This window comes from Portunus trituberculatus, chromosome 49 (assembly GCF_017591435.1).
Source record: "Portunus trituberculatus isolate SZX2019 chromosome 49, ASM1759143v1, whole genome shotgun sequence".
Lineage (NCBI taxonomy): Eukaryota > Metazoa > Arthropoda > Malacostraca > Decapoda > Portunidae > Portunus > Portunus trituberculatus.
Genome location: NC_059303.1, coordinates 10,927,860 through 10,937,859, shown reverse-complemented (window position 1 = coordinate 10,937,859; position 10,000 = coordinate 10,927,860). Strand labels below are relative to the sequence as shown.

The following is a 10,000-nucleotide window of genomic DNA, read 5'->3' as shown; positions in this document are numbered from 1 at the left end:
TGTGGAACTATAATTACAATTTCTTTCGATAAGTGGACGGCTGTTTTCGATATGACATATGGACAGTTTACATGAATGACTTCCCATTGAGCTAGCGTGTTTGCGAGAAAAATACGTGTTCTAAGACAAAAGTGCCCTTCTGTGGAGTAGAGTAATTTTCTCCGTGTTTCAGTATAACTTACATTACAGTCTTTAGAATTGTACAGTGGTTTGAAGACAGCCAGAAAAGAGAAGTCTGTGGTTTTCCGGTGTGGGACGTCGGTATTGGTGGTGGTGATTGTGGTAGTGAAGGAGGAGGGCAAGAACGTGGAGACGGGGGAGGAAGAGGTGGTGCGGTGGTGGTAGTGAGGAGGAGGAGGATCGAAGACTCCCACCACCTGCCCCGCCACCTCCACGACGCCACTTTGAGCCTCCCCGCTGCCTAATGCCTCCTGTGTCTTCCCTGTGAGTCTTAGGACGTGGGAGCCTGGCCGAGGTTTAGTGGTGTTGTGGTTTATGTGGGAGTCTTAACTAAGCGGCGGTGTGAGGCTAAACCTGCATCACCCTCATAATCCCGACGCTGAGTCCCCGGATGTGTGGGAGAACCTGATACCTCCTCCCCTGGGGATTGGGGATATTACGATAGGTAAATCGCCGCTGCTCCTGAGGACAGCCAGGGGCGCGGTGGACGAGGGGTCGGGCATGGAGAAGGAAAAGAAAAGAATAAAGGAGGAAGAAACTAAAGTGAAGACAGAGAAGGATTAGGATCAGAAATAAAGAAGAATACTGGGGAAAGATGCAAGTCTTTTATAAAAATAGAATAATTGGTATAATTTTTGTGATCTGTCTGTCTGCTGATTCGTCTTCCGGGATGTCTGGCCGTAAAGAGTGTTACTTCCCAAGGAGTCTGTTACCTAATCAATACGTGAAGGTATCCACGTATACGGTTGGCTGAATAAATTAATACACTCACTCTGATTGCGGTAGGTAATATAAAAGCGACTGTAAAGAAGTGTCGATGAACCGGAGGAGGAGGAGGAGAAAGAATAAAAAGAAAAAAAAATAGAATAAGTAGAAAATGAGGAAGAGGAGGAGGAGGAGGAGGAGGAGGAGGAGGAGGAGGAGGAAAAACGAAAACGAATAAGAGGTAAGATGAAGAAGGATAAGGAGGAAGAAAAGAAGACCAAGAGGGAGAGGAGGACGACGACGAGGATGAGGAGGAAGAGATGGAGTACGAGGGAAGGGATAAGAGGAGGTAGAGAAGGAGGAGGATGACAAGGAGGGTAGGAAGGGGAGTGGAGGAAGAAGAGATGGAGAATGTACTGTATAGTAACAGGAGATAGGGGGGAGGAGTAGGAGCAGGAGGGATAGGTGGTAGAGGTTGAAGGGAGGGAGACGGTAGGACTGAGGATCTGAAGGGGGGAGAGAATGAGAAAGAGAAGTAGGAGTGTATAGGGACGTCGTGTGTTTCTTGGCAGTAGGTCTTAACGCCTTTGGTGGAACAAGGAGGTATTGGCTTCGATCCCTAGGCATTATGTGAAGTGAGGGATGAAGATCAACTCGTACATTAGTAATTGTAGCGAGACTGAGCACATTGGAATTCAGTGCACAAGTGTATAATGGAGTCTCCTTTGAGCGTGAGTGGGAAGAGAGAGAAACCCCATGGCGGAGGTCAGACGCGGGTGAGTTGGCAGCTGCTTAAGTTGATGGGAAGTGTTGGCAATGAGGCTCGTGGGAGTGTCTGCAGTGGTAGTGGCATGTGGTGAGAAATGTTGGCAGTGGAATACATACGGCCCGGGAGTGTTGTCGGACTAGTAGTTGTTAGGGAGAGACCTTAAGGTAAGTGGATTCACGGGCTCGGGAAGTGTAGAGGGCTGGCGGGAAGGGGAGACTATTGTGTGGTGGTTGTGGTTGTGGATGTGGTAGTGGAGGGGGTGACTGTAGGGAGAGTTTGGTTGAACTGTGCACGTTTGGCAATGGCTATTTGAAGTTGTCTGTGTTAGGAACACGAGGTAGGAGAGTTGTTTTGAACTTAGATGTATAAAAGTGCTCTTTGAAGCCCACTGATAATTGGGAGCATAAGTAGTGGTAGTCGTGTTTTTAACGATGAATCAGATTACGGTAAGAACACTGGTCATTAAGTGTCTTTGTATTATTTTTATGAGAGCCGCCTTACACTGCACCAAAGGGAGGCGTAATATACCTGCTGTAAAGAACAATAAACTACCTCTGAAGAATGTCACGGACGTCCTCTTAGCAGTTCCCTTCATCACCGCGCCGGGGCCTCTTCTAGTCCGACATGATTCACGATGCGCAGAGTCGGGGCATCGTGGTGTTCCCTGATATTAATACCCGGAGAGGAGCTTGTGCGCGTGACCTCCGGCGGGGCTGGTCCGTGTTAACTCGATCATGGAAATGGGCCGTGAATTTTGGCCACACTCTGCACCGGATGAAGTTCAGAGTTCGCCCTAGGTTGTGTTTGATAATTATGGCCGTGTTGCAGGCCTTTACATCCGTCCCTTTTAGCCATCAAGGAAGAGACTTTGTGTTCTGTAATGTTCATGCTCTTAGAGGCTAGACATTTTTTCCCCAGATATTAGGAACATACGTACATAGGCGTCGTTAAGTCCTTTGTCTAGACACATACTGTGGAAAAAAAAAAATAAGCAATCTTATAACTTTACAGTGGCATTTCTTTTGGAGGTTGGGCTGAAATTATGAAGGAAGTATTGATTCTCGTATAGCATGAGGATTCTTTAGACTTGCATTTTTAAGGAGCCAATGTGAGTACTCCATGATCTCGCGTGGAGGGAATACTTACGACGCTCACACAATGGCTGCAGGCACTGGCACTCTCCCTGGGAGGCGAAACACTCGTTGCCAGTGCGGTTCAGCCATAGAGTTTTTGGCAACTCATCTCCAGCATTGGATAATCCATTAAATGGTATTTATGATGGCTAAATCTTAGCGAAAATTGCTCGAGTTTAGCGTAATTTACTCCCAGCAGATCAATACACGGCCAACTTTGTATCCTTTAATAATGAAGGTGTATAATTTTAAAAAGAGAAGAATTAATAACCGGTGCTCGGTTATCTATGATGGAAAAAATATTTAATTAATGTATTATGAATGGATCGTATTTTTATTACAGCTTTTATATATTGCAGAGCAGGATTAATATGCAACAAAAAATGAATATGAAGTAAGGCAGAAAACAGCTTTGTGTGTGTGTGTGTGTGTGTGTGTGTGTGTGTGTGTGTGTGTGTGTGTGTGTGTGTGTGTTTATGAGTGCGCATGCGTGCGTACATCCAGACATATTTTGTAGCCCCTGAGAAACGTTGTACAAGGACTCTGGTGACGTGTGAATGAATCTTTGGGCGAGTAGTACACAGAAGCCCCTCCCTCGAGCCTCAAGTGTCGTGTGGCCAGGAGGATCCCACTTAACGTCCACGAAGATAATTATTCTTAACAATATGACTATTTTTATGATTTTATGTTTTAATTTTTGTCCATCGCGACAAGCCAAATTGCATACAAAGTCCAGCAAAATGTAGCGCCGTAAAGAATTAAAAAGGGGAACAAAGGCTATTTCCATCACCGGCAACAATGGGACTCCCGGCCGCGTCAGTTGATTCACGTGGACAGCCGTTCGTGCAGCTTCGCCTGTCCCGCCCCACAGATCACCACAGACCACCTCATGCTATCAGGCCCTCACAGACCTCACACACTTTTAACTTTCATGGGACATTGCAGCACCCATCAAGGCAATACATGACGCAATAAACCCTCACAGACCTCAAACACTTTTTGTGGTCCATCGCAGTATACACACCGAGCAACATAGAACTCGACAAAGCTTCACACATCTTGCATTCTTCTATGGACTACTGCGGCACATACTGACCCAACTAACACCATGGAAAACTAACCAAATAACATGCCATCACAGAACCTCAAACGAGTTTCATGCAACAACGTCCTGAATGTCCACTAACATTCCCTCAGGTATCACAGACCACAGACCACAGACAATCGCTACCCTAACCGACTGTTATACATCATTGGGCATCACAACAGACTTTCACAGGTTGCACATGACTTAAAGATGTTGAATGTCTTTGTTGTTTAAAGATTACCACAAAACACACTGTCAAAAGAACTATAGCATCATGCCCATTAGATAAACGCGGAGGACCTTCATGTAAGGGTAATGACCTCCAAAGGTTTTAATGCATATTATTTCCAAGTGATTAAATACGCTGCCAGCTCCCCATAGGCCACAGCACCACAAACCAACTTATTGCCCATCCCAAGCACCTGACAAAATGCAATAGTGATTGGAATTTTTTAATGACTTTAATCTCGAGTATGAGTTGTCCGAGCGATGAGGTAATTCTTCCAAAGCAATTAAACTTACATTAACGGCACAGCAACAACAACAGCGCCTGTACACACACACACACACACACACACACACACACACACACACACACACCATTAGTTGAAGGGAGATCTTGGAGTTGACTCTGTAAACTAATTACTGGATGTTTGTTTTCGTAAGGTGATTAGGGTACATTGACTCATTACTAATTCATCCCTTGTATGAACGAAAACTTCAGCTATCAATAGTGGAAGTCAACCAGCAGCAGACGAGACATCGAGGAATTATGGTGAATAACATGTTTCAGTGACCGGTGCGTATTTGTCTGCGTTAAAAATGATGAAATTAGGTGGCATTCTGATACACAACATGATTTCAGAGTTACATAAGTTAAGTAGAGCCAACTGCCACAATAAAGTCACCAACATATCACCTGCAAGTGTTCAAACTAAATTTCTAGACTTGCTTTTCATCACCTTCAAGTAATATCTTTGTGTAAATTTAATGGTGAAATATCTCCTACCTTCTGTTGGCCATGGATTAAACGTATCTTTGCGGTCATAAACAAGCTGGTGGGTAATCAGGCACAGCAGATCAAAGCAAGGAAAGTAAACAGGATTGCTGTCCTATAATTACACTGACTCGCAACGGCTCAACTGCTCCTCCTTGCTCACTCCATCTCTCCACATGAAGTTACGACGAATCTTTTAGTTTTCGTCATCCCCTGGTCGCCGCCAAGGGGTGTGAGTGTCACTTTGCAAAGTCGTCTCGAGAAGAACATGCCACAATAAGTCTTGCATTATCTCCAGTATTTATTGGGGACCCGACTGCCACACAGCGCCGGCAGCCTCCACCATTTTCACAGCTATCACTCCTTCTACCGCCATTACTAATGTACCAACAACTTTACCAATGCCATAGTACCACTGCCGGAACACATGCTATAGTGTATTCGTGCATTCGTCATCCACATAACACCACAACAGCTATACAGAGTCACAGAAGGTACATTAAAATCATCTCTCCTACCGCGTCCACCATTGTGACTCCACTTCTGTCCAGCATAGCCAATCAGCGACTGCGTTTACTTTGAGGGTATCCATTCAGGATTTTAATACATCATAGGCTCATCCAAATGCATTTAGTTTTAAGCATAACCAGCCAGGCATTCAGCCAAGGCCTTGTTCTGGTGATTATGAAATCTATCAATTTCACTGACAAGTAACAAAGATTTAAGATTTCACTACTCACTCGCTCGAGGAAAGATATAAGAAGGAAATAAGTCTGCAGTCGAGCGAAATTTAAAATCAACCTCTCAGCACTTCTGCCGTGTTTACGAGGAAAAATCTGCCGAGTTAAATGTCGTCCGAGTCAGCAATTTTGTTTTAGATCTTAAAAAAATTTACTCGAACCTTAAGTCGGGTTCAAGGTCGTAGTGAGTGGTTCGGCGAGGTCCAAATTCAGCAGATCATTGGAGGAAGAAACTTAGTATGTCTGTGAGTCCCCCGCGGCTAAGTGGTGCAGGTGTTCCTCTCCTGAGGGTGAGTTATCCACTGCCTCCATTAACTCTGGGGAGCGTCCTGGCCTGCAGGGCGCCATCCCTCCCGCGCCGCTTACTGGCCCACCACACGCTGCCTAACGAGCCTTATTGTGAGTGCTATCATTGTGCATTCTGATAGTTAAAGTAATGGTAATAACAATCATTACTATTACTGCTACTAGCACTACTATTACTACTTATTATTATCATCATTATTGTTATTATTATTATTATTATTATTATTATTATTATTATTATTATTATTATTATTATTATTATTATTACTATTGTCAACATCATCACTGCCATCAACTCACCTATAATACCTTATGGTATAATATGTGTGTGTGTGTGTGTGTGTGTGTGTGTGTGTGTGTGTGTGTGTGTGTGTGTGTGTGTGTGTGTGTGTGTGTGTGTGTGTGTGTGTGTGTGTGTGTGTGTGTGTGTGTGTGTGTGTGTGTGTGTGTGTGTGTGTGTGTGTGTGTGTGTGTGTGTGTGTCTCTCTCTCTCTCTCTCTCTCTCTCTCTCTCTCTCTCTCTCTCTCTCTCTCTCTCTCTCTCTCTCTCTCTCTCTCTCTCTCTCTCTCTCTCTCTCTCTCTCTCTCTCTCTCTCTCTCTCTCTCTCTCTCTCTCTCTCTCTCTGTACATAGACACATACACAGATTCTATCAGTGATACATACACTAGTAAGAATTTAGAGGATAAATCGTGTATTTGTAAGGCAACACAATGGCCGGTATAATAAAGCAAGCATGAGAGAGAGAGAGAGAGAGAGAGAGAGAGAGAGAGAGAGAGAGAGAGAGAGAGAGAGAGAGAGAGAGAGAAGCACAAAAAGCGACATAAGAAATAGTGAGTAGGTTTATGTACATGTGCGTCATCCATTAAAGTCAAGGTTACTATCACGAAAACAAGCGATGGCAAGATACGGTGCTAGACTCTGGTGGCTAACTGGAGGGGCGGCTGAGAAGGAAGAAGAGGAGGAGGAGGAGGAGGAGGAGGAGGAGGAGGAGGAGGGGATGGAGAAGGAGTAGGTAAGCCGACGTGGAGTATTAGGGACAGAGGAAGGGTTAAGGGGGGACAAGAAGAGGAGAAGAGAAGAGAGAGTGAAGGAGTTGAGAGAGGGAGGAAGCTGCGGCTGAAGAAGTGGTTTGGAAGGGAAAGTGGGGATGGTGACAAGAACGACGTTTTTTCTTACACTGACGGTTACTCGTGTGGATCGTAAAGGTGATGTTAAGGAAGAAGGCGTTAGAGATAAGATTCACGGTAAGATGGAATGAAAAAAAAAAAATCCTAATAATAAAGTTTTTGGTATCTATAGTATCTTTTCTCTTTCTTTTTTTTGTGTGTATATTTTTTTCCGGATTTATCGGTAAAAAAAGAAAAAAAGAAAAAGAATTGTGCAGTGAAATTTTGAAGGAATTCTCCATACATACAGATTAATTTCAGAACATGTTACGCTCCCTCCGACCATCCAGTCAATTTCATACACACACACACACACACACACACACACACACACACACACACACACACACACACACACACACACACACACACACACACACACACACACACACACACACACACACACACACACACACACACACACACACACACACCATACCAACACAACATGGGAGAGGAGGAGGGAGAGCTGGAGCAAGAGAGAGAGAGAGAGAGAGAGAGAGAGAGAGAGAGAGAGAGAGAGAGAGAGAGAGAGAAACTGGTGGGCCGCTATCACTAGGTGTTGGATGAGGGCATGGCAAGCAACGCATTAAAATTATATCCTCTTAAATTCGGTTTTGTTGTTGTGACTCCGGTCGTCCATCGCGTCTGTCGGATTGTAAGGTTTAATTTAGCTGAGAGCGTCCGATTAATGTGTTTAATTTGGCTAGAAGCATCGGGGACTGAGGTATATTGGGGCTGCACTGAACCTGAGGGGTTAGCAGCGCGTTCGTGAAGGTATGAGAGAGAGAGAGAGAGAGAGAGAGAGAGAGAGAGAGAGAGAGAGAGAGAGAGAGAGAGAGAGAGAGAGGAGATTAGCAGATAACAACAATTCTATACCATAAAATAAACAGATAGACAAACGGACATACGCAGACATACAGTTGACATTAAGTGAAATTACAGAAGTGAGAACACAGCACTCAGGTAGCGCGGGAAATGTATCTCCTTCTGCATAAACTTACAAAAAATATTTATTAAATGCACCCACGCTGCTTGCATGTAGTTTGAATATTTATGCACATATGTAAATAGTGACACGAGCAATGTATACATGGAAGGATAGACGTAGAATTGTTTGTGTGTCTATGTTTGTATATAGCATTATATTCATACGTGTAGTAAAAACACAAAGATGGCGGTGGGGCGAGACTAAGTGTATATCTTGGAAGAAAAAAAAGGCAAGAATTCCTCCAGTATTGTGGCTAATTGAGTGCAAAGCTTCGTAATGATCATTTCCTTTTAATTAGGTATCATTTAGGACCCTTTCAGAATAATCAAGGAAAGAAATTTAAATTTTATTAATATTTTCGGATATTTAGATGCGAAAATTCCTGCAGGATTGTATTAAATTAATTATTTCGTTGGCAGCCGTTATTAGGAGCGGCCTTAATTACCGCAGAAAAAAAAGTTAGGCGCCTGGAATTCGATTTATCCAGAGGTCTTGAATATATGTGTGTTAATCTGCTCTCTGGTGTCGGCCTAATGAGGTGCAATTTTCCCAGATGAGTTGGATTAATTAGGTTTAATTTGTCTAGAAGCTTGGAAATGAGCCTGAAGACTTCTTTGGTACGAAAAACGACATAGATTAAGAAATTCCTAAATATTAAGCATTGGTGATCTTGCGCCTCCTCTTGTCTCCCTGAAGAGGCCTTGAGGGTGGTGTTTCTCTCTTGGAGGAGGAAAGGATCGTGATGAGCTGCTACAGGTCTTTTCTCCTTCCGTGACAGCTCTTCGTTTCTCTTTTCCACTGGTTTCCTGCGTTCTGTATCACTGGTCTCCACTTCCTTAAATCGCTTCGGCTCTCTGCCATGACAATTCCAGGACTATCCTCGTAACCCGAAGCGGAAATGTGTGTAAAGTTTGGCGATACGCGAAGTGAAGGGTGTTCCTTGTGGCTCAGGGAACGTAGGAAACATAAGTCGAATGCTCAGGAGCTCTTGACGCTTGTAATATTTCTCACTTCACTTTTCTTTTATCTTTTTTCTACTCTCTCTCTCTCTCTCTCTCTCTCTCTCTCTCTCTCTCTCTCTCTCTCTCTCTCTCTCTCTCTCTCTCTCTCTCTCTCTCTCTCTCTCTCTCTCTCTCTCTCTCTCTCTCTTTTCTCTTCAGGTAGTGAAAGTTGGGTGTCATTGGCTAAAATGCTCTAGTACTTGATGTTTGCATGCGCTGAGCTCAAACGAAAGGCACAATTGCATGTTCTTAGATCACTTTGGCATAAAAGAAGAAAAACATCTAGAGCACAAACATATACATATCAATATTTCCAGATGGGTAAAATTCTTTCAACTGCAAAGAAGTGAAATATCGAAGGTTACAAACATAAATAGAGACTTAAAGCTTGAAAGACACTAAGAGCCCTTACAATAAACACTAAGTGAAGTCTTGACATACTTTGGGTTAAGGAATTATGCAGTCTCCGAAAGATGTGGAGACCCTCCGCGACCTATCACCCGAGGAAGAAAATTCACTAAGCGAGAGTAACAAGATATTTTGGAAGGAGATGAAAGAACCACGTGCTCGGTAGAGAGACAAAAAAAAAAAAAAAAAGCCTGATTACGTAAGCACTCAAGACAACGAACCTTATGAGTTTGAGGTCTATATCATTCATGGTAAATGTAAAATGTCATGCAGTAGGGCATAAACGATAGGCACAAATTCACTTTGAAAAATTAGGTGATGACAAATGAAGATAGGGTAGCGCATAAACTTGTACAAGCATCTGGACGTTTAGTGTGAAGGGAAACAAAATGTAGGAATATCACCGTTGGAAGAGATGCACGAGGCCCTATTGGAGGTAAAACTAGTCAGCGGGGTGAGGTACGAGAACAGTAATGGTTCGAGAGGACATTACCTGGATTTACCACCTGCAATTAA

At 43.6% G+C, this 10,000-nt stretch overlaps 1 protein-coding gene across 5 annotated transcripts in view; it reads left to right on the top strand.

Moving 5' to 3' along the window:
- LOC123499346 (homeotic protein ultrabithorax-like) overlaps positions 1-10,000 on the top strand; it is an 817,282-nt gene that overhangs the window by 77,119 nt on the left and 730,163 nt on the right. The window contains exon 1 of one of the 5 annotated variants that reach the window (XM_045247231.1): positions 1,768-1,818. The exons of 3 other annotated variants lie outside the window; for them this stretch is intronic. The gene's annotated coding sequence lies outside the window, so the exon portion shown is untranslated. Of the gene's footprint in view, positions 1-1,767; positions 1,819-10,000 lie in introns of those variants that run through there. One more of the 5 variants, XM_045247242.1, reaches the window with a different exon arrangement.